This window comes from Diceros bicornis, chromosome 23 (genome assembly GCF_020826845.1).
Source record: "Diceros bicornis minor isolate mBicDic1 chromosome 23, mDicBic1.mat.cur, whole genome shotgun sequence".
Lineage (NCBI taxonomy): Eukaryota > Metazoa > Chordata > Mammalia > Perissodactyla > Rhinocerotidae > Diceros > Diceros bicornis.
The window spans coordinates 35,567,363-35,592,260 of NC_080762.1; the positions used below are offsets into that span (position 1 = coordinate 35,567,363).

The 24,898-nt window shown below is 36.5% G+C and overlaps 1 long non-coding RNA gene across 2 annotated transcripts in view; it reads right to left on the reverse strand.

The window, feature by feature from the left end:
• Window positions 1–19,538: 19,538 nt before the first annotated feature.
• LOC131420512 (uncharacterized) overlaps window positions 19,539–24,898 on the reverse strand; it is an 81,460-nt gene continuing 76,100 nt past the window's right edge. For both annotated transcript variants that reach the window (XR_009223550.1, XR_009223551.1), the window contains 2 exons: window positions 24,583–24,607; window positions 19,539–20,118 (listed from right to left, as the gene is read on the reverse strand). This is a non-coding gene — a long non-coding RNA (uncharacterized LOC131420512). The remainder of the gene's footprint in view (window positions 20,119–24,582; window positions 24,608–24,898) is intronic.

A 24,898-nucleotide genomic window follows, 5' to 3' on the forward strand; every position in this document is an offset into this window, starting at 1 on the left:
TTTTTGGCTCAATGTGAAAATCTTAATCTATCAATAATTTAACTCTTGATTTATATTGTCATAAACCATAAGTTTGGTCTTGAGATTGTGTCTTTTTCCATATTTCCTTTTCTTATTTTTCCTTGTTGTTTCCCTTTTCCCAATATTTTCTATATAAACTGTTTATTTTCTTCTAATCTAGTGACTCATACATACAATTTCTGCTCTTTATTCTTTTAATCGTTACATTTGAACACGTTAGAATTTGCCACTTCCACCTCAAACCCAGAACATGAAAGAAAATTAAATAAATAAATACATATTTGCATTTAAAAACAACAAAAATGGAAACTTTGTATTGACCCATTATGAGAGATTTCTCTGAAAAATGTAGGTTGATGAGAATTCACTGGGTTAACCAAGGTCAATCTCATTAGCTAAGGCCACTCCAATAGGTTACTGCCCCTACTCGAATATGCTCTCCAGTCCACTGGTGGTACGCAGAATAAAAAACAACACCTTCCCCCCAAAGATGCTCACGTCCTAATTCCCAGACCTGTGAATATGTTAGGTTACCCGGCAAAAGAGAATTGAGATAGCAGATAGATAGAATTAAGGATGCTAATTAGCAGGACTTAAAATAGGAAGACTATCCTGAATTACGTAGGTTTGCCCTTAAACATTGTTGGGAAGAGTAAGACAGAAGAGAAAACCAGAGGGATGGCAGCTGGAGCCTAAGCCCAGTGTTACTGTTTCAAGATAGAGACAGAGAGGGGGCCAAGTGCCAAGGAATGTGTGTGCCCTCTAGAAATGGGAAACAAGGCCAAGTGCCAAGGAATGTGTGTGCCCTCTAGAAACGGGAAACAAGGAAACAAATTCTCTCCCAAAGCCTTCAAAAGCAAGGCAGCCTTGCCAACACCTTGATTTTAGCCTAGAGAGACCTATTTCAGACTTCTGAAATATTGAACTGTGAGACAATATATTTCTGCTGTTTTAAGTCACTAAATTTGTGGTTATTTGTTACAGCAGCCATAGAAAACTAATATACCCGTGCACTAGAAAATCACAGATACAGATGAAATATAATCCCCAAAACATAAACAAACTCAGAGGGTAGTTGATCCATAAAAGAGAAAAAATACGAAGAAAGCAAGTGAATTGTTTTCCAAAGAAACAGAGTTAATAGAGGAGTCAGAAAATAACTTTAGAATAAGTATATTTTACATATGTAGAAAGATAAGGGAGAAAATAGGATTTCTAAGACAAAAACAAATCATTAGAAACAAAGGTTAGAAGTTTTTGATATGAAAAATATAATTATTTGTGTTAAAAAAACTAACATTTGTACACTGGTAAACAGTAAATTAGTAAGCTAAATGATTAAGGTGAAGAATTATGTCAAAATACTATACAAAGACATTAAAAATGGAATTACTAAGGGGCTGGCCTGGTGGCATAGTGGTTTAAGTTTGCATGCTCCGCTTTGGCGGCCCAGGATTTGCAGGTTCAGACCCCGGGCGCAGACCTACATACCACTTATCAAGCCATGCTGTTGCAGGCGTCCCATATATAACATAGAAGAATAGGGGCAAGGATGTTAGCCCAGGGCCAGTCTTCCTCAGCAAGAAGAGGAAGACTGGCAACAGATGTTAGCTCAGGGCCTATCTTCCTCACACACACACACACACACACACACACACACACACACACAAATGGAATCATTAAGCAGAATGGAGGAAAATATTTTCATCTACCAGTAGTTTCTAAAGAAAAATATAATAGTATATAGGAAAGGAAAAGTTTAATGAAATCTATTCTCAAGAGTAAAATGAGAACCTCTTTAAATAAAAAAAGCAAACGCTTGAGGATATATTCCTCCAAAAGGAAAAATGAATTCATAAGGGTAAAAGGAGGAAAAGAAATGATGAGCATAAAATTAAGGGAAATGATTGTTAAAACTTAGTAAGTATAAATTGGAAAAAGGAGAAGGGAGAACAGAAGAGGAGGAAGAGGAGAAGGAGAAGGGGAGGAAGAAATAAAGAAAAGAAATGTTTTTATTAATAATCTGAAAATAAAATTCAAAATGAGAGCTACAAATGAGTTGGGGCAAGGTGAGGGGGTCGGAGAGAGGGAGGGAGAGGTTAAGAGGAAGGAAAATAGTGATAAACTCTTGACTTTTTTGGAAAAATACATTTAAATATATGTGCTGAAAATTAAGCATAACAACCAAAAGAATAGAGAGAGCATAGAGAGCTATCAAAATGGGGACCCAACGAAATTCAGTCTAGTAGAAGACAGGGAAACATAGAGAATGCATGATAAATAAAACACCCAGGGAGATGATAGACATCAGGAATGGCTGATCACGATGACTGTGAATGAGCTAAATTCTCCTATTCCCAGACAGAGGGGATTGGATCAAATAAAAGAAACCAAACTATAATACCTAACTTTCTTTTGCTTTTCTCTTGTATTTCTATTGAAGAGTAAATGTGCACAAGTAGCCAAGAAAAAAGAATGATAAAAAAGAACAAAATTAAGGTATTTTCCAACCACACATTTAGATAGAATATAAAGCTACAATAATGAATATTTCTTAAATATCCACATATAAGTATCTTTTAATTTTGATTATAAGATAATCTGTCTTTGGCTAAAACTTTTGGCATGAGAACAAGTTTGAAACAAATGGATCTTAAATACTAGATATGTACACACTCATTCTCTAACACACCTCCGAGTGATAACAATATGATAATATCATACAACTCAAGCAATAATTTGTCTTTATAACATTGGGTGAATCATGTGGGAGTAACATAGTGCTGGCAAGAAGTGAGAGTAGTGCATAAGAATAATAATATCGCTAATTACGTTGCTGTAATAAAGACATAGTAAAAATGCTACTGCTCTTCTGTAGCATAGCTTGTCCTTAAAGCTTTGTAAACGGAGAGATTACAGCTCTTAAGTAGTAGCCTTGTGTATGGCATTATGATGCAGAGCTAGTCTGCCGAATACTGGCCCAAGTGGAAAGAAACATGTGAAATTACTCTTAGATCCATTGCTGTATTTTTCCAATATAGAAGCACTGTTTCCTAATTTTTATTCATATTAATATCAGAGAACACATATATAAAGAAATTAGATAATTTTATTTCAATATTACTCCCAATTTTTTACCTTTTTTACTAATAAGCCCAAAGTGTGAAAAAACTGTCTCATAAAATATCTTAAAATATCAAGACACTGGGGCCGGCCTGGTGGCGCAAGCGGTTGAGTGCGCGCGCTCCGCTGCGGCGGCCCGGGGTTCGCTGGTTCGGATCCCGGGCGCGCACCGAAGTACTGCTTGGTAGGCCATGCTGTGGCGGCGTCCCATATAAAGTGGAGGAAGATGGGCACCGATGTTGGCCCGGGGCCGTCTTCCTCAGCAAAAAAAGAGGAGGATTGGCGGATGTTAGCTCAGGGCTGATCTCCTCACAAAAAAAAAAAAAAAAAAAAAAAAAAAAAAAAATATCAAGACACTAAATAGGAGCCCTTCAAAAATATCGAAACAGTTTTAACCTGGAAACTGCTTTGGGAAATCTTTAAATGTTCCTATATATTGCCGGCAGTCTGCAAAAGCTTCTTGATGCATTTTTAATGAACCATATTTATTATCAAATACAGGATTTCTTATTCTATCAGCAGGGTGGTTGGGTTGGCAATAACAAAAAACAAGTTTCCTAAAATGATATATAGACTTCCATATTTCAGTGTTAGAACTTCAGAAGTCACAGAATATTGGATGCACAGTACTTCTGCCTTATAGAAGCATTGGGATGGACACATTGTGACTTTTCTATCCACTTAACAAATATACTGGCTTCCTCATCTCTTTTGAATTTTTGAGAACAACTTTTATAAATCTAGATGCAATGAAATTCTTATATGTTCGAGGATACTATGTGAATGAAAACCAAAACCATCTGCCACTAATTCATTACTCCGCACAAGTTCAGTTTTCCTGATTCTGAGGTAGTGATGGGAGAGATTATGACAAATCTTTCATTGGACAATAAAAAGACACAGTGATGAGGTTATTTTTAGGCACTTATACTAGACTCCTTTTTTTGTAATATTTTATTTAGTAAAATCCTTTTTAAAGCAAGGCATTCTATTCTCCCCCCAAATCTACATTTACCCCCATCCTCACCCCCAAAGAAAAGCCATCTCACACTTTTTCTCCAGAGAGTAACTGCAAAGGGTTAAACAAAATCCACTCTGACAATAGTAGAAACAGTTCTCTCTCCGTGTGTGTTGGTTCACTGCTCCACAGGGCATAGCAGATGTTGTGTCTGGTAGTAAGAAGGGCCCAGGAGGTGTGGGCTGTCAATCACTTGGATTTTTTTTTTTCTCCTAACTACAGGCTATGCTATGGATCTGAAGCCTAACTAAAACAATCTGCCTCAGCTGGGGGGTGTGAGGTATCAATAACCCTTGGCAGAGGTGTCAAGAGCCTTGCTGGAACTGAACTACCCTGCTGACCAGATGCTTAGCAAGTTAACAAGATAGCACTGAGCCTGCACCACTTTTCCAACACAACAATTAACACAACTGGAAAATCACTGCACTGATATTCTGAAAAAGAATCTCACCACAGTTGCCTTTTATGGAACAGAGGCAAATAAATACCAGACTACTTTGGGAGCGGGAGTATTTTGAAGTTTCAAGCTGAGCAGGTGCTTTGGCTAAATAAATGAGAGAAACTGAAGAATAGAATTATTATCAAAAGTATTTTCTCCGTGCATTCATATATATAGTTTGTGAGTACACTAAAACTATATACAATTTCACCTTGATAAATAATGATGTTTTGTCTTTGGATATAATGGAGTCTAACACATTTCCTCAAAAAGAGATCAAGACTAAAACTGGTTTAAGAAAGAACCTAAATAGGCAAAGTTTGCTAAAGTGAATAATATTAGTCAGCACCTATTATAAGAGCATATTCAGAACTTAGTAAACACTTAGATATCTATAAAACTTGAAGAGAATAAAGCAATCAAATTGCTTGATGAAAATAAAACTATCCCCTTTAAAAGACTATATACCAAGTTGGTGTATTTCCTGACCTGAATATATTTTAGGTTTGTTTTTTTTAAGTTGTATTACCTTAGGGTTATTCCCTATCCTTTCATTCATAATTCCATTAGAAAGCAAATATATAATTTTTTTCTGGAAAATAGATTATATACCATTTCTAGAAAAATACATAGTATGCAGGAAAACATGAATATTAGCTTTAAACAGTTTAATGTTGTTTGTCTTTGCTTTGAAATTCAATAATGCCATCAGCCTGCAAGACCTCTTAGAACCGAGCATTTCACACAGTGAAAGCTGCTTTCTGTGACAAAAGCACGGCAGCTGTGGCTCCCGCAGATACTCTTAAAGGCAGATATAATAAAACACTGGGAGGGAGTGGGTCGACACAGGAGCATGAAATGGACGAGATGAAGCCCCTTTGTCACAGCCAAACAGGCTATAAAGTTACTATAGTAACATACAGTATTAAACTCCAGGTGGATTGACTTAATCTTCCTCAAACAAAAAATAAAGGTTAACAAAAACCAAACCAATAATGATTACAATCACTCTACCCAAATATTTTTCAAGGAGTTGTTATTTTGGGTTTAGCCTGGATAGATGAAGAACAAGATACACTGGCTCATGTTCTGATTTGAAGGGACGATCTCAGAAGCTCAGGGTGTGGGGGAGGAAATGCATTTTAAAATATTTTGAATAAATCCAGTGAGTGGAGTAGCAAGAAAATCAAAGTGACAACGAAAGAGTGGTTAAACTATGTGGATTCTCAAGCTCAGTTTTTTCTGTGTTCATCACATTTTTGTCAAATGGTGAGATTTTTTTGTAGTAATATCTCTGGTACCAAATTCATTGACAATTCAGCAGCCTTTTCTTAGGTTGAAGAGTTTCGGCCGCCATCTGTTTTAGTCTGTGTTCTCAGAAAGAAAATAATGACTTGAGATATAAGGTGCAGTAACTGAAATAAGAGCTAGGGAACTAGTTTGTGGAACATGAGACCCAAAAAAAGGGGGAAAAAAAAGATGAGGAAATGAAAAGTCACAAATTGAACTCTAATTTTTAAATTTCATAAAGAAAGTAAATCTAAGTGTTTAAGATATACAATAACCTCTCAGGGTAGATGTCATCCTGCTTATTCCTTCTTGCAGGTAGAGTACTTACTGTGATTATTTTGCTGTGATCATCAGCCATTTCATCTATAAACTACTCCTATAGGTTAAACTTCACAAACTTTTCATTCTACCCAAACTATCACACACACACACACACATACACACACACGCACACACCTTATTCTGTTTTGCTTTCATAAATATCCATTTTTTGTAGCTCTATTTTCAAATGTTCAATTTTGTGTTTTTAATTTAGATGAAAGCTTGCAGTGATAAATAAATCTTAACATTCAGATATTTGCATTTTGGATTAATCCAATGACCACTGAAATTGCTCCTTTTGAATACTGCTTAAATGATCTGAAAGAGTTAAGAGACTTTCTCTGAACCTTAATTTATGCCATGGAGTTAGGCACCAGGGCAAGCTGGGCTCAATACGAATATTTTGAGTAGGATTTAGCTAACAGTGTGAGACATACCTTTAATGGATTTAGTTTGGGTAAACAACCTTTGTCTAGACAGCCCAAATGTCACAGGTATTGGTGTTCATTTTAAGTGGTAACGTCTATGCAAATAATTGCAAAGTTGCATTTTGTTCTTTGTACTGATATTTTATGAATTAAGGTTCTCCACTGTATCAAAAGCTGAATGTTTACTCACGTGGTGGTTTTAGTCAGAGACCTTTCTTACCATCACTCTTATTTGACAACATGGGAACAATTAGGTTTTAGATTGCACTCAGATTTATAATGCGATTGCTGAGGGCTGCTTAGGATTCCTAGTGGTATTAAGAAACCTAGAAAAGAGCTGTGGAAAGGAAGAGCTGATGGATAGCAGACTTTTGGGGAAAGCAAAGAGCAGAATTAGAGTTAAGAGACAGAGAAATAAAGTCATAGTAGAAAGGAGTAAAGACACTGATTTATTATAAGTAAATATATTCATTCATTAAATTTCTTAAATATATCCATTATGTATGGATTTTCACAGCTGAATTAAGTTTATTCAACTTCCTTGTAATTTATAACTAAAGATTTTTATATTAAATATGCTTTCTTTTACTAATTAATTTAAAAATCATATGGCCTTTACTAGTTATGCCTAGATTTATCCATAAAGTTTTTACTGTTTACCTTATTATACTGTTGATGAATCATAAGAATGGAGGAGAAAAACCAGTCCTTGACATGTGGAGGCATTCAAACTAACATGTAGATTCTAATGTTAGAATTACAAATATAATTCACATCTGCCTAGAGGTCTAATATTTTGAGCATTGCACAAATCTGTCCACAGGAATAGCTTAATGCACCTTCAAATCTGGCACATTTTATAATAGGTGCTTCGTGTTTATTTTGAGTTTATCATAGATTCTAAAATTCTAGGAAAGAAATAAGAATATAATTAATTTATTCATTACTTATAAAATAGTAAATTCATTATTTTATATAGGTTGAAAGAACAATCTCAAATCGTTAACAGTAAATTCTGACAAATAAATTCTGTGATATGATAGAAGTTATAAAAATAAGAGTAAGATTGTCTCTTTTCAGGCATATAATTTCATTCTTAGGAGAAATGCACTTTTAGTACTGGATAAAGTTTTTGCTTGTACTATATAAAAACATTCAATTATTTATGCATGCAACGTTGTATTCTTTATTATTTTAATTTGTTAAAAACAATGTGTCATCTGAGGTTGCAATTTATTGTACTGGTTGATAACATCAGAGCCCCCTTCCCCAAAATAAAACAAAATACAAGAGATATGGCGTGCAGAGCGACTACCATTGCATTAAATGTTGTCTTAGATGAGAATGAGTCACTGATATCCTCTTTGTATACTGCATAATCTATTTCTTTTTTCATTTTTTCTCCCTCCAGTATGCAGTCCACATTTTACCAGAAGGGCTGGGGGTTCAAACCGGTAATTAAAAACCTGGGGCTCTAATAACTTTGACAAATATGGTGAATCTGCTCCATTGTATAAGTTGTTCACAGAGAAGGAAAAAATTAATGGATTTTTAAAAGATAAACTAGTGTAATTCATGCAAATTCACATAATGAGTAATAGTTCATACAGAATATTTCTGCCATCTTCATTCAAAGAAGCAAACAAGAAAAGGAGGGTTACAAGCCATGTTTTTAGTGCTATAAGCTGGAAAGTGTGTCAGACTCATAAAATTGCTGTAATTTTCACCTCAGGCATCCCAAAGCACTCGGTAAACCATCAAGGATGAAATCCACAACAATTTGTAAGCTCTAGCACCCTTCTCACAAGCCCCGCAGGATGCCTCAAATTCCACCAGATTGTACTGGCATCCTCAACAACTTGGCTCTGACTTCATGGATCATTCCACCAGAATCACAGAACCACCCTCATCTGATTCCCCATTGGGACAGGAAAGAAGAATCAGAAACAAATGACAAAAGCCATTAAGACAATTTATATACAGAACAAGGGTTTTAATGACCCTATATATTCCACCCCAAAAGAATGATGTGATCTGGAGCTTCTAGACTGCTAATGAGCAAAGATCATCTTTACCTGGGCACATCTATGCCTTGTATGATGGATATCTTATGAATATGCAGCAAAGAGTGGTTGAATAAGCTTTATTTCTGTACTAATAACATTTAGTAACGCTAGTAATAATCACTTAGCTTTTCTTTTTCAAGAAACATAAGCCCCTCCAAGGGCTGCTGGTACTCTCCAACTACATCCACCTTAGAAAGCAAATCCAGGAAGTTCATAATGATGGAAGTTGTAACTATCCTTATGTTGGTTTTCTTCCTTATTCCCCAAAATAGAAACGGGGTTTACAATGACTTCTGCATAAATATTAAGTCAAATTCACTCAGTGAACAAGTTGCTTCCTAGATACTTCTAAAAGCTGTATTAACATTTGTTTTAATGCAGTCAATGAAGGATACTCTAGTGTCTAAAACTTTTTCATGAAATTTAACTAATTTGTTAATGACTTTGCCGAACTGTTTCGTTTTTCAATCTTCTCTCAAAATGTGAAGATTTTAAAATAAGTATCAGCCATCTTAACAACCGTCACATTCAGAGGGGAACACCAAGTGAATAAACACTCTTTGAGTAATAGAGCCTCTACTTCAGAGTTTGTTTTTCAAGTGATGGTGAGTAAATATTAATGATATAAAAATTCTCCCAAAATACATAAAAATAGTAGGATAATAATTTCTGAATGAAATATGAAGCCCAAGTGCTTAGCCATGTTTGCACTATATCAAATCAATTGTCCTCAATATTACATATAATTTATAGTATATTAATAGTTTATTAGAATGTGAGCTCTACGGGGACAGGGCCTGTGTCTGTTTGGTTCATTCCTTCGTCTTCAGTGATTGAAATAGTGTCTGGCCCATAATATATATTCAGTGTTTATTGAACAAATAAACAAATGATGCAATTACTGAATTTGACATAGTTTTCTACAGCTGCCTAAATATACAGAAACAAATAGAACATTTTATCACACATTTCAATACAGTTAAATAAATTGAAATCCACTTTAGAAAACAAGTTTAAATGCTTTGTCCTCCTTAAGGAGTGTAGAATTCATAGTAAGTGTACACAAAGTTTCTAATTTTCCCTATTTGTTTATAAATTAATGTTCTCTCTTTGAATATATGTCACAAGGTTAGTATCAAAGGAAGGAAGGAAAAAAAAAATTTACATGCAAAAGCGAACGTTTACAAGGGAGTCTTCCAAAAAACTGGCTCCTTGAACACAGTTTGAAGCAGATGTGAAAAGGGAAACCAACACCCAAATGCAAGGTTTCCAAGGTGGAAGAAAAACAGTTGTTTATTCAAATAATTATCTCATTTTGTTTTCTTTTTTTGGTGAGGAGGATTATCCCTAAACTAACATATGTTGCCAATCCTCCTCTTTATGCTGAGGAAGATTGGCCCTGGGCTAACAGCCCTGCCCATCTTTCTCTATTATATGTGGGATGCCTGCCACAGCATGACTTGATAAGCGGTGCATAGGTCGGAGCCCGTGATAGGAAACTGCAAACCCAGGGCTGCTGAAGCGGAGCGCGGGAACTTAAGCGCTGTGCCACCGGGCTGGCCCCCAATAATTATCTTATCTTCAAGGGTCTTCACCTCTCTGTAGAAGTCAGTACTGAAAATTCAGGATACACTTTGCTTGCTAGGAAGTTGGCCACTTTTGGGAAATGACTAAAGTCTCCATTGATTTGGAGGACTTTTTGGATAGACAGGGGTTCCTATTTTGTTTTTTTTAGTTTACCCCCAAATGCAAAGGTGTGTGTTTGTTTGTATGCTTCGTTTTTATTTCTGACTGAGCTAGGATATGCTTAGTCATAATGCAGGCAGAGCAAAATGTCAGTTTTGCTTTTTCACTGGAGTTTTGTGACCAGAAAATAAATTATTCAAAATATATTTATTGCAGGCCCCATGTAAGTCTATCTAGTTTGTGTGTTTGCAATGCTCTGGATGTTTAAGTCAGTCTGCCTCGGGCCGGCTGCTTTGGGCCAAGAGAAATAAACTGGGGACGCTCGAGTTTTGTTCCCCAGAAGTCACCTAGGACTCATCACAGTGCACTGGAAATTCTGAGTCCACCCTGCCTGCCCCTTCTCGTATATTACTATACATTATTTTATTATATTATATTCTTTCTATTATAAAGTGAATAGAAATGAATAAGGACTATAATAACTATGAATTAATGTATCAATTTTTAGTTAAAATTTCTATTGAAATAATCAATTCGATATTACATTTTATTTGGTTTATCAAGAAAAGGATTTAAGAAGTGCGTGCCCTAGTTCAAGGCTCATATCACCTGCTCAACAAATATTTGTTGAAAGAACAAAATTTTTTAGAATGCTTATAATAGAAACTTATTATAGTAGAAACTTCTAGAAGATAGGGTCATTTCAAGGAATTTAACAAGAATACTTAGTCAAGGACATTCCTCTGCATAGTTCACCATTCAAGACATTGACTGGCAAGATGTTCTGGAGTAAAGAAACCCTACTAATCTGATACTAGGAATTTTCGTTGAGGTCGTAATGGCAAACCTTCAGAAAGAGCTGGCAAACTAAACAAAGGAAGAAACATGCATGGCAGAGCATCTTAATGCCCAAAGGAAATTGTGTGACAGCCCTGGATTTCACCTGCATAGAGACATTGGAAAATAGAAATTTTGTGGAACATTTCATGTAAAATATAACTAAAATTGCCTTGTTTGCTTTGTCATCAATTTATTTGTAACAAACAATTCTTTATGCAGCAGAAAGTGAGTGAGTGGTAAGCAGATGTCTATAGGAATACAGCCTTGGGATGATTAAGTTAAAAAAAAAATCAAATACTATATCAACCAATGAATTTATCAAAATCTTTGTTTCTGAGCTTTTACATTTCAAAAACTATCAATTGTTTGGACAAAGTTGGCTGAAAGGCAAATAAGACCACTAAGGGGAACTGTACCTTAATGCATGTGGAAGGGAAAATTCCTGTTTGCATGAAGAGAACCAGTGGCCAAGCCTTTCAAATAGGCCAGAGTACCTGGGTCATAAAGGTCAGCAGTCTCATTGTCATACAAAGAGTGATAATGGAAATTTGTGGAGGCACTTTTTGGCTGTCACTATGATTGGAGGCCCTTTTGGCATTATATTGAGTAGAGGCTAGGGATGCTAGATATCCTGCAAATATAGCTCTGAATCCCACACAATTTTTTAATGTTTTGCCAAGATACTTATATAGATGTGAATGGCACCTAGAACCTAAATCAATTTTGTAAATAAATTCAAACTATTATTTCTATAGTTTTAACATAATAGGAACTTTTCAGAAATTCAGCTATTATATAAAATGATGGAAGTATGCCCTTTATTTATTCCAGACTGATAAAAGTTATTTACCATGTAGCAACATATTTCATACCTAGGGCAATGTCGCTCATGCTTGCATTGCTACTGCAACACACCTGAATGAGTGTCCCTTTGGTAACTGTTGCTTTCCACCCACAGGAGCAGGCATATGACCACAAACCACTGATATAGTCTTACAGAGATGTAACTTAAAGTAATGCAGAGAGACGGACTGACTCTCGGCATAGCTGAAATGATGCATTATCATATACTTCTTAATCTACATTTTAGTGTAGACATAGCAATGGAAGAACATGCTCCCAGAACACAGCATAGTGTAATTCCTGGTGCTCTAATGGTTTCACCAAAAAGACTGGCTCTCTTCTGGCTTTTTGCTGCTGTGGCCCTCCAGCGGGTCTCTTTTCTGTCTACTATTCTGGGGCAGAGTTGAGATTCATGTTCCTGCTTTCATTGCCTGTCAACTTTCCTCCTCGAGCAACATACATAAGCTACTCTCACTGCTTCTTATCCAAGTGCAGGAAATACTTGAACTGAAGACTACAATAGTGGCCAACTGGGTCCTCAGTAGAACCTTCCTGAGTGTACGTTGCCTAAGTTTGCATATGTTCACAAGAAAAACTATGCTGGTCAAAACATCAACTACCATAACACGGAATGCAGTTAAAATTGAGGATTTTAAAAAACATGTTTCTAGTCTTTCATTTTATTGTCTGCTTCGTGCAATATAACAATGCACGTAAATTACTGAGCACAGGACCTAGTACAAAGTAAAAGCTTTGTCAATTGTTGTTATTATTATTATGAACTATCTCTTGTTGCTCTTCTAGATATTCAAGATAAAAGTACCTTACAACTTGATGCCAGGAAAGAATCATCTTTTAGTTCTTGCAAGTCTCATAGGGAAATGAAAGCTGGTTTAGAAGGAAAGTGATAATAAAGTAGGGATCAAAACTACACAGACGTTTTAGGTAGTATTAGCTTCTTTAATTCTCAAGATAAACTCTTTAATTCTCTCCTCTGTAAATAAAAAGACAAAGTAAGTTTTCAAAGCACTCATACTTGTTTCTGAATTGTCTTAGATGTATGGACTAAATGATAATTAAAGAAGTGTAAGAAACAATCTAGAAGAAATGCAGACTATAATGTGATGGGTTTTTGTCCTAGAGTAAGGCTTTGGTTCTAGTTTTGATTTTTGTCTTAATTTACAGTGTGATTCAGAGACTTGGCCAATAAATTTTCTTTTCTTTTTGCAATAGTTAGGCTTATTGGTGAAAAATGGCCCTGAATAACATATGTCAGCATCAGCGATGGGATAAGTTACAGTTCTCTTTTACACTAATGTAACACAGAACACATTATACAATTATGACCACTTGTTAATGAAATCAGTGTGCACAATACAGACTTTTCTCTATCAAAACATCTTTGGTGGCACTTTTAGAGGCCTTTAAACTTAACCTATATCTGATTTATTGTCAGATTTATGGGAAATAATTGAAGTGATTTCAAAATGTTCCCAATCAAAATTTTTTCTGGATAAGAGTATGAATTTTCAGGAACTGCCTACGGCCACTTGTGGCCCAGTGTGGTGCACAGGGGCTTTGGGAGACTCAGAATTTTGGAAGTCTACCTTTTCAAGGAAGCTGACATCACCCAAGTATAAACAGATCATTGACGCCTTGACCACAAGCTATTGCTACAATGCAAAGCTATGAGATTTTTGAAAGAGAGTTGGAGAAAGCACAATGAAAAAATAAGCAAAATTTCCCACATCATGCTGAGAATCTGACAAATGGATTCAATGATTCTCAAGGTCTTTGCAGGCTCCCAAACTGTAATTGTGTTTTTGAATTCTTGAAATTCTAGAATTCTTGGAAGTTTCATATGTTGCAAAATGGCATTGTTAATATGCTTTTACAAGAAGACTGGTTAATGTTGGGTGATATACACATGAAAAAATAACTTTTTCACATAAGTACATTCCCCAAAGGGTAAAAATATTTCAAAAGGAAATTTACTTATCAATTCAAGCATATACACTGCATTTGAGAAAAAAAATTTTCCCCATAAACAAAGTCAAAAGTATAATTGGGATTATTTCCTCATAATAAATTTTTGACCAATAATAGTATTTGAATGGTATGCTGTATTTTCTTCCTCACTTGTAGCAAGATTAAATTCAAATTTCAATTCATTTCTTGTCAAATCCAGTTCCTATTTGTAAGAGTTAAGAGCACCTCTATCATGCACTTTTAACATTTAGGATGTCCTTAAAATACGAATTATGCACATTTGCCATCGGATTAACATTAATTTTTTAATTGGCATTCACTCACTATACCTCTTATGAGATCACTCTGTTATGTAAAGGATATGTGCCAAATTTTCTGTAGTTTCTGATCATTTAAAAATGTATAATGTAAAGATACTAAATGGTCTTTATGGCCAACATACAGATTAACAGTTCATTTAATAACAACAATAACTTAAAATCTTGATATACTTTATAACTTACAAATCACTTTTATATTTATATCATTTTTAAAATTTATCTTAAAAAATGAATTTTTCCTCAAATTAATAAGATTCTTATGTCAAGAAAACTGCCAATTTTCTGAATCCAATTCAGGATTTTTTCTCAAATGTATTAAATTATTTAGAACAAGTCAATTTTAAATTAAATAGAAAACCCTGCAGAATGAATCACAGGTTCTTCACTTCTATATATTAAACTTTTGTCCTTTTTGAAGACTTCTTCCACCATTAAAAATATGTCTTCCTGGAGGGTATTACGTTAAGTCAAATAAGCCGGAAAGAGAAAAACAAACACTGTATGATCTCACTCATATGTGGAACATAAACCAACACATGGACAGAAAGAACGGTATTGTGTTTACCAGGGGCAATGGGGGTGGGGGGGGCACAAGGGGTGAAGGGAGACATGTACATGGTGATTGACAAACAAAAATGTACAACCAAAATTTCACAATGTTATAAACTATTAAGACATCAATTAAAAAAATATGTCTTGGGGCCGGCCCGGTGGCGCAAGCGGTTAAGTGCGCGCGCTCCGCTGCGGCGGCCCGGGGTTCGCTGGTTCGGATCCCGGGCGCGCACCGACGCACTGCTTGGTAAGCCATGCTGTGGTGGCGTCCCATATAAAGTGGAGGAAGATAGGCACACATGTTAGCCCAGGGCCGTCTTCCTCAGCAAAAAAAAGAGGAGGATTGGCGGATGTTAGCTCAGGGCTGATCTCCTCACAAAAAAAAAAAAAAAAAAAAAAAAAAAAAAATATGTCTTATGTGGAATCTCTTATGGTATCTGGGCAGAAGAAGATTTTGTAAGACTGTTTACCAGATTAATTATGTTTGCAAAAAAGATAGATAAAATAAAAATGAGCCTGGTCACTACTAGCTTAAGATTTTTCTTTTCAGTTTTGCATAATGTGTGCAGATCAAAAAGAAAATCACAACAAATTCACTTCAGAAATACACTCAGCATGAATTGATTGTTAGTAGATCATGTTTAATCCATAACATTTAACAACAAAAATGCTGTGCAGTATTTTGTTGGTTACACCAAAGCAGGCGTTTTGAGAAATCACTGGATTTTTCATGTCTCTAATACCTGCCCTATTTGGGGGAAGGAGAAAACAAGAAAGGAAATATTTCTAGAAAAGCCACTTTGGTAATATCTGAGACAACACTATTCTTATTTCAGTGGGATTTTATCTTATTCTTGTAGGCTTAACATCTCACTGCATGAACAAAGAAAATATCATGTGAAAAGGGCTTCAGGCTAGCTACTTCCAAAAGGATTCAACCTTGCGAGTGCTATCAATATCATCCATACACCCACACGGTTAGCACTTTTGAATACATTTACTGAAAACCATTAATAAAGCAACAATCTTAGGCTGGTTCTTAACCATGTGTCACAGCGAAATAAGTTCATGTAAATCTGTGAACTGCACGACAATGATCAAATTAACAGTCATTTCAAGAAAAAATGCCCCTCAGGCTGAAAAATAATTAGTAGTCTCTCACTATCTTTTCCTCCTAATAAAAATCACGATATTATTGTTGACTGTGCTAATAAAACACCTCCCGTGACCCTGATGTAGCTTGATGTAAAATGTAAGGACTGTTCTATTGTGCAGTCTCACACATGTTTTATTGAACATTTCCATTTGGCTCTTCATCTGGGAACACAGAGGGCCCACAGAAGCTGAACAACTTTTGTCACAGTGTAATGCAACTCTCACTGTTTATTGCTGCAGTTAATAAAACGCTCACTTTGAAATTCATTATCTTTGAAATTTAACTTTTAACTGCATAAGCTGAATATTCAGAACTTGGGATATGAGCAGGAACAGGAGGAAGAGACAGAGAAAGCAAACAGGGAAAATCTACTTAGTGCACAGAGCAGCCCAAGGTTGGCACATATGTGGCCATAAATGTCAAGTCTGGGATTTTGATTTTTAGAAAAGCATTATATCGAGGAAGTCATAATGATCACAAGGCGTTCAACATATTTTCCTTTTGGTTATTTATATCCACTCCAGAACTATTTCTTGAATTTGCTCTTGTTAGTGCTGTTGAGTTGATTCCAACTCCTAGCAACCCTGTGTACAGAAGAGCAAAACCTTGCCAGGTCTTTTTGCTCTACCCTTTCACCTTCTGGTGCTATATCAGACAATGTCATTGCTGCTATTCATAGGGTTTCCATGGCCAATTATTTTGGAAGTGGGTGGCTAGGTCCTTCTTCCTAGTCTTTCTAGTCCAGAAGCTCCACTGAAAGCTGTCCACCATGGGTGACCCTGTTGGTATTTGAAATATCGGTGGCATAGCTTTCAGCATCACAGCAACATGCAGCCGCCACAGTATGACGACAGATGTGTGGTGTGGCTCCCTGACTGGGAAACAAACCTGAGCTGTGGCGGTGAGAGCATTGAATCTTAACCACAAGACCACCAGGGCTGGCTACTTCTTGAATGCTTTTGTACAAAACAGTATTGTAGGTTTATGAGAGACAGAAAGAAGTAAATATATAATCCCTGTCCTCAAAGAGCTTACCAAAGATATGACAAACTGGGTTTTTGTACTGAAGTGGATGATGAGCTAATATTGGTTATTGATGTTCCAATATACAAATTGAAGATGAAATGCCAGTTATCTTTAAAAAACAAAACAAAACACAGAAACTTGACAAAGTCAGTAAACTACTGAATCACGTGAATCAAAACATTGAACAGCATCTTTTACAAAAGCAAAGGAAGTTTTGTTTTGCTAAATTTTTATAGAAGGAACGTCTCAGCATTCCTCTAAACTCCCTTTTCTCAGAGTGTGCTCCATGAAATACTATGTTAAAAAATGTTTTGAAGGTCCAATAAGCCCGGAAATACTCAGTTAAGCCAAGTTAAATATCTTTAAGACTTTAATATGATCACAAGCATTGTGTATCTCCAGGACAGAATGCTCCTCTCACAGAGCATCTCAAGGGCCTATAGTTCCATGGAACAAAGCTTGGGTAAAGCCACATCTGATGGTGGGTGAGGACAAGTGCCGACTCTCCGGTCTGCAAACTGTGTTCTGGAAGTCTGGATTTTTAACACTTTCTCCCGGTGATGTCAATGTAATTGCCTGGCATCAGACCTTGGACTGATATTTGAGAGTCTCTGATAGCGAAGCAAGGTTCACAAACATTAGTTACAATGTGATAGTAGATGTTAAAACATTGTTTCAGAAAGCCTTTCAATGGGCAGAAGAAAGGGAACGCTTTTCATAAACAGCCTCTGTTGGAAGAGGGAAAATTTTTCATTACTTGGGCTCTGCTCTCCTTTACATTGTAAAAATGTTAACGCTTTGGAGACGAGGAAGGAATTCCTGAATGTCAGTCAGTGTTAAGGGATCAGGCTGGTTATACTTAGCACGATTATCATCTCCACTGCTCACTGCTTCTTTCAGCCTGGGATGCACGCCACTGGGCCTTTTTTGTACAAAACAAAATCGCCTTCTATCTCTCTTTCTCTCCCAGGCTCTAAGTAGCCAAGTACTCATTGAAGAGAAACGAGGGGAGGTGTGTCATTGCTTTAGATGTAACTAGCTGCTGGGTGTCCAAATACTAAGTCTTCCACTCCATGTCTCTTCAACTCTATAAGATACACAGGCTGTGTTTTTGTTTTTGTTTTTTTCCCGAGGAAGATTCCCCCTGAGCCAACATCTGTGCCAGTCTTCCTCTATTTTGTATGTGGGTGACCACCACAGCATGGCTGATGAGTGGTGTAGGTCTGCACCCAGGATCCGAATCCGTGTACCCGAGCCGCTGAAGCGGAGCGTGCTGAACCTAACCACTAGGCCATGGGGCCAGCCCCTACACACAGGCTGTTTTAATAAACTATTGCCACTCTTTGAGTTTTGCAACTTAAGGTCCAGCAGGGAACAAGCCCACGATGATGATAAAGAAAAGCAGATGGAACTGTCAAAGAAGACCAAAGGCAAGAAGCAAAGGGAAAAAGTTGTATTTTCTCAAAAAGTCAAGTCGATAAATTAACTTGTTTTCACCTACCTCTCCCTCAAAGGGTGTGACTTGTGTGACCAGTGTTGTCCACGGCGCATAAGATGGTATTGACACTTATTTTTCTAAAAGATCAAGAGGAATGCCACTACTATTAGGATACTTTTATAGAGGAATTGTGGCGGAAATAGGTGTCATTGTCCTAATAGCAAGTCAGGGTTTCTCACACTATATTTACAAACACTGACAAAACCATAACCTCTGTTCAGGGAAATTTTGTACTTAGGAATCAGCATAATTTAGAGTTAAAGATAAATCATCACAGTTCAAAATCTGCTATCCCACCTCAGTTCTTGAAATGATTTATAGTGGTTTATTAAAGATGCACATTGTCAACCTCAGTTTCTTCATTTGTAAAAATGGTTTTTGGTAATGAAAATTTCTAAATCAACATACACTGGGGAACTAAAGTTTCTGTTTATAAAAGTTCTTCAGTGTGTATAACAAAAATTATGGTTCATGGTAGCCAAGTGATGGATGGATGAATGAATGAAGATAGCTGATATACACAAATTTCTCCTTCATTATTCAAGTTCTAGCTGTGAATATTATCTTGATTTGCCACTGTGATGTAAAAAGTTTAAATTGTGTTAATATGTACCTTTGTTGTTGTTCTATTAGTCTGTCTATATAACAAATCATCCCCAGTCTTAGTGCCTTAAAGCAGCACTTTTTTTGTGTGTGTGTGTGAGGAAGCTCAGCCCTGAGCTAACACCCATGCCAATCCTCCTCTTTTTGCTGAGGAAGACCGGCCCTGAGCTAACATCTATTGCCAATCCTCCTCCTTTTTTTTTCCTTTTTTCTCCTCAAAGCCCCAGCAGATAGTTGTATGTCATAGTTGCACATCCTTCTAGTTGCTGTATGTGGGATGCCACCTCAACAAGGTCGGAGAAGTGGTACGTCGGTGCGTGTGTGGGATCTAAAGCCCGGGTCGCCAGCAGCAGAGTGTGCGCACTTAACCACTAAGCCATGAGGCCGGCCCCAAAGCAACACTTTTTATGATCATTTCTCACATTTTTGTGGATCAAATGGACTCCGCTGGGTGATTTTCACTTGAGGTTTCTCATGGGGTTGCAAACAAATGGTGGCTGGTGCTGGTGTCATCTGAAGGACATGCAAAATGGTGGTCAGTTCATGCTGGATGTCACATGGGAGCTCAGCTACAGCTGTTGACCAGAGCATCTGCATGTGGCATCTCCATGTAGCTCTCTCATATAGCTTCTGCCAGGTTCTCAGGGAAAGCATGAGTGCAAGTAGACTAAGCAATCCAGCAGAAACTACAAAGCTTCTTATGACCTAGTTTGAAAATCGAACGACATCACTTTGCTGCATTCTATTGGGAAAGGCAAGTCACTAAATCCAGGCAAGATTCAAGAAAAGGGAAACTAGACTCCATCATTTGATGTGGGAAGCAGTATATACATGCAGGGAGGGAAGGAATTGATGGTATTTAGCTTTGATTATCACAGCTTTTTTGGTGGATCTTCTCCCTTGAAAGATAGAAACATGTCTCAAAGTTAGAGTGAGATATTTCAGTGAAATCACTTCTGCCTTCTGATATAAAGAGGCCCCACGCCATTCCAACTCTTTCCAGGTTTATCTGTTCTTAAAGCAGAGGAAAAGTAGCAAAACCCATAAGTGGGACTTATCTCATTTCAATCAAGTATAAACATTGCTAATGATTTTATTCCTTGCCATAGATGTGGCAAATATGGCGAATATTTAATAAACTATGAAGCACCAAGAAAATATAGTTACTCTTGCTTCACCTAGAATAACATACCGTTAAACCAAGTGGATGAGGAATCATATTTCTTATTTCATTTACATTTCCATAGAGCAAACATTAATAATCTTATTTTGCAGATGAGGCTCAAACAGTTAAGTGACTTTTTTTTTTTTTTTTTGCCTTAAATTGTACAATTAATGAGCAGTAAAACCGAGATTCCAGCCTAGGGGTTGTACTTTTTTCGCTATACATGCTGCTTCAATGAAAAGTGAATAAACACTCTGAAAACTTGTGGAGAAATTGGGGGTGGAAGAATGGTGGTAGGGCAAGAATAAGATGCAGCAAGAGCCAGGGAGCATTGTACTGAGAAATTTTTGTTCCAACAAATATTCTTTACAACCCTATATAACCAGAGTGACAGAGGCTTATAGCAACCACAGTCTGGGAAAAATTAAAAAACAAATCAAAACTGTAGATGTGGGAAGTGGAGGAAAAGAGAATAATGTCCTGGAGGTCACGGAGCTGGCAGCCGGGAGAGGCACAGCGTGGCTGGCGATGGTGTGTGGGAAGTACATGGACAAGTGGTGAACAATGCGATACAGGGAGAGATGGGAGAGGTGACCCCTTCCTTCCCCTGGTGCCCCCATCCCGGCTGCCGAATAGCCTCTTGGGTTTGTACAGAGCTTGAGGAAGACTGTGAAAGAAAAGATGAGAACATCCAGGCTGCCGGCTGCACGGCACTCTTTGATTTTTTTCTCTTTCCACTGTTTGAAAACAAAACAAAACAAAACAGCATGCCCATAGCAAAAAGAATTAATTTAAAATTTCAGTAACAGTAAAGAAATATAATGTAACAAACGAAACACACTACTTCCTAATTATATAGTAATATGTTTCTACTTCAGAATTATGTTTGTAGTTCAATCTTAAAAACAGAAGGAAAATACTATGAGTAGCAGCTACTTTGACTCATTTCATTTCTCTAAACAGTATATAATTGTTTTAAAATGGAGTTAATTTTTTCTTAAGAAAAGCACGCTGACAAATAAAATTACAAAAAAGAAAGGAGTGTATTGAAAGTTAAACATCACCTAATACGCTATTATTCTTTACAACTGTTTTATATGTATTTTACTAGTTGGAAGACTAATCTAGGCAAAATATTGTTTATAAAGCTTAAAATCACAGCAAAATCTGCTTCTAAAAAAATCAGGCCAAATAAGCAACTTTTCAGTTACATATTTTTGAATAAATTGATTCATATTTTTCAGAGGCTAAGTGGTCTCAAATTATTTTTGATAACTTGGATGCACATTTCAATCCATGAGAGAAAATTGCATACATTAAAAGGATACCAAATTTAATGTCATTCTTTATCTGCTTCTAATTCTTATCTATGAATTCATCTATAGCCATCTCAGCCTATTATGAACAATAAATTCTAACTACTTTATGATCCATGTTTTTTGCTGCAAAATGCACAAAAGTAATTAAGCCAAATTGAAACAATTATAGAAGTACACTATTCAATAACTGAATTGCCAAAAAACTTTTACTATACCCTAAGGAGGCAAAAAAAAAAAAAAATGCTTATACAGCAGTAATATCATTCCACATGTTACATTTATTCCTGCAAGCCAGCGAAGCTCAAATTAATTGTACTGACTAAACTTTTCTTCTTGGAGAAAATTAAAGATATGCTGTTGTCAACACTTGAGCACAACCTTGCCGACACTTAAACGCAGAGAAGGGTGTGACATCCTGCCCCGGCTGCCTTGCGCTAATTAATCACTCTGGTATTTAGGACCATTCAAGCAGACAAATTAATGGGGAATAATTAGTGTATCTTTGTTCCAGCTCAGCTTTGCACACCAGACACTCTCGGGGAGAGAGGGGAGTTTGCAGAGCGCGAGCCATTAGCACGTGCATAGTTTCACTTCTGTTCAGCAAGTTCTTCGGAGATTAAGAGAAAGGCCAAATTAGCAGACGTGTGACTGGGGTTAGGACACCCTTCTGGAAAGAAAGCCCTCTGTTTGGGTATCAGCTTTCAGAAGCAAGTTGCTAATCCAGATACTGAATTTCATGAAACACAATTAAACCTCAGGGAAAAGAATTTCAGAAACAAAAAAACAAGTCTTTTAAAAAGTATAGGGAACATATTTTTTATTTATATCATTTATGTTTATTTATATATTGCAGAGATAAATTCAACCCTCAGAAATTTCACATTTTTCCTTATTGTTGGCTTTTGTGCATTTTTATTTCAAATGGATTTTTATCATAATATTTATAATATTTATATTTAACACATAATATTTATAAATTTTGTAATTAAATAGTGTAGACCATTTAACCTCTCCGGAGTTAGTGAGAATTCTCTGCAGATACTCCCTACGGCCATAAAACTCAATTTGTTTCTTCTGATAGGAATCATAGAATAGCAAATTCAGACAAAGTCTCCGTACACAGGCAGTGTGACCAGGAGAGTATTGATTAAATTCTGTCCCGTTTTACAATGCTGAGTGGTTTCGATGTGCGCTTGGACTGACTTAAGGCATAGTTTCTTACTGAAATGTATTTAAAAACTAAAAATTAAACGTTGACAGCTACTACAATGAGAAAATGTCATGAGTTGGTTTCCCTACTGAAAATAAAACAGAGAGAAAACCAAATGATTCATAAGAGTTCAAACTCTCCTGGATTAAATTCATCAGTTTTACTTTAATACATAGATTCCTTGCCTCGCCAGACAAAAACATCCGATTTTTCCACAAATAATACGTCAAACACCAGATTTTATTCTAATGATAAATTATTTCTGAGCTTTTTATTGAGTAACAGTTTGCTATATAAAGAACTTATCTAAACATACTGCAAATACTTGTGTGAATATATGTATATACATTCACATGATGACACATTTTAATACCATATGTTGAGTGATCTTCAATTACTTTTTGCATTTTTCTGCTATTTATGTAACGGAGGAGTTTGACTACCTCAAGTATGTTTTCTGTGTTCAATGACTGTTTTCTACATTTCACTACCTAATTCTTTAGCTTTGTCCCTTAACAATCAAGGCAAGAATTATTGCTGTGGCCTCACAGAGAACATGACTGCACATTTCATACCCACTGTTGGAAGGTTCACATCCCTAATCACCTCATGCTCAGAGAACAGGGGTACTCTCGTGGAAGGGTGGGCCCCAGAGGGTCAGGAGCTGATGTAAAAGGAGACCACACAGTGAGAAAAGAGACCACACTCCGGAGCAGGTTATCAATCCTTTTGTAAAGAAATTCCACCACCCGAAATACAAAGATGAAATGAGTATGGGGCATCTGTGAGTGGGTTTGGTCCTGTTAACAGCACATCGCATAATAATAGTATAAAAGAGGAATTTCCATAATTTGAGACATTGTTTTACCACTCCCAGCTCTTAGGTTTCATAAAAACATGATATTGTTAAGCATAATGCTCTTGAATTTGTGCTGGTGGAGAAGGAGAGGAAAAAAAGCCAATCATAAAACCATATATTCTTGAAATTTCTTCGAGGCAGAAATGAATCTCTCTCCAGTCTCCTCTGCCATACTAAATTACTGCCTACGATAAGCCCAGATGCCAATAGAAAGGCTTCCATCCTGGGAGTGGGTCCTCCTAGATCTTTGAAGGTGCCTAATCCTCATTAAAGGCAAACCCTGGGCGTAGGAGGGGCTGCGCTGGCATCAAGGCACCTGGCAATGACTAAAAGCGCTGGCCCCATGTGCGGCTGCCGCTGAGCAGCAGAATGTAATTTAGTCGCACCAGCGGGAGCAGGGGTCAATGATTTTATATTAATGGGGATCACGACAGTTCTAAGCTGTGGCGTGCTTTGAAATAAGTGTTGTACAAGGCAGCAAAGAGAGCTCGGCTGAGGAAATGAGCTGTGTCACTGTCTCCTCATGCCTTGCAGCAAACACTGGAATGTTTTTAGTTGCTACAGACTCTGTGCCATCATAATATTTTATGAACAACAATTACCTATTTCATTTTGAAAAACTCAAACTCCTAAAGTAATGCTGCTAAAGATGAGAAAATTCCTTTCGAATCCAAATAGAGTCCACATGTGTGGCAAATGAATGGAATATGGACGGGATGCTCAGAGATGCAACTATCTTATGCAAATAAGGCCAGGCATGTTATGGGTAGTTGTTGGGATATTATTGAAAGATGATATATCGTTACATACCTTGACGTTTTCAAAGTGTCCACACCTAAAACAAAAGAGATGGAGTTAGAGGCAAATGATTTTAAATTGAGGTCAGTATTCAATCTTTGCAGTTAAAAGCATTACTAGCACAACTTAACCAAAATTTAAAAAACAAAATTATTTTCAAATTTATTTTCAGGAATATCAGGTTTAGACTTCATATTAACTTATTTTCAGGAATATCAAGTTTACACTTCATGTTAAATTTTCAGCAGATCAATATTAATGTTTTTCAATTAATTGGTTATGGAAGGCAAAAAATTATTTTTTTTTAGCATCTTGGAGAGTAAGGAAA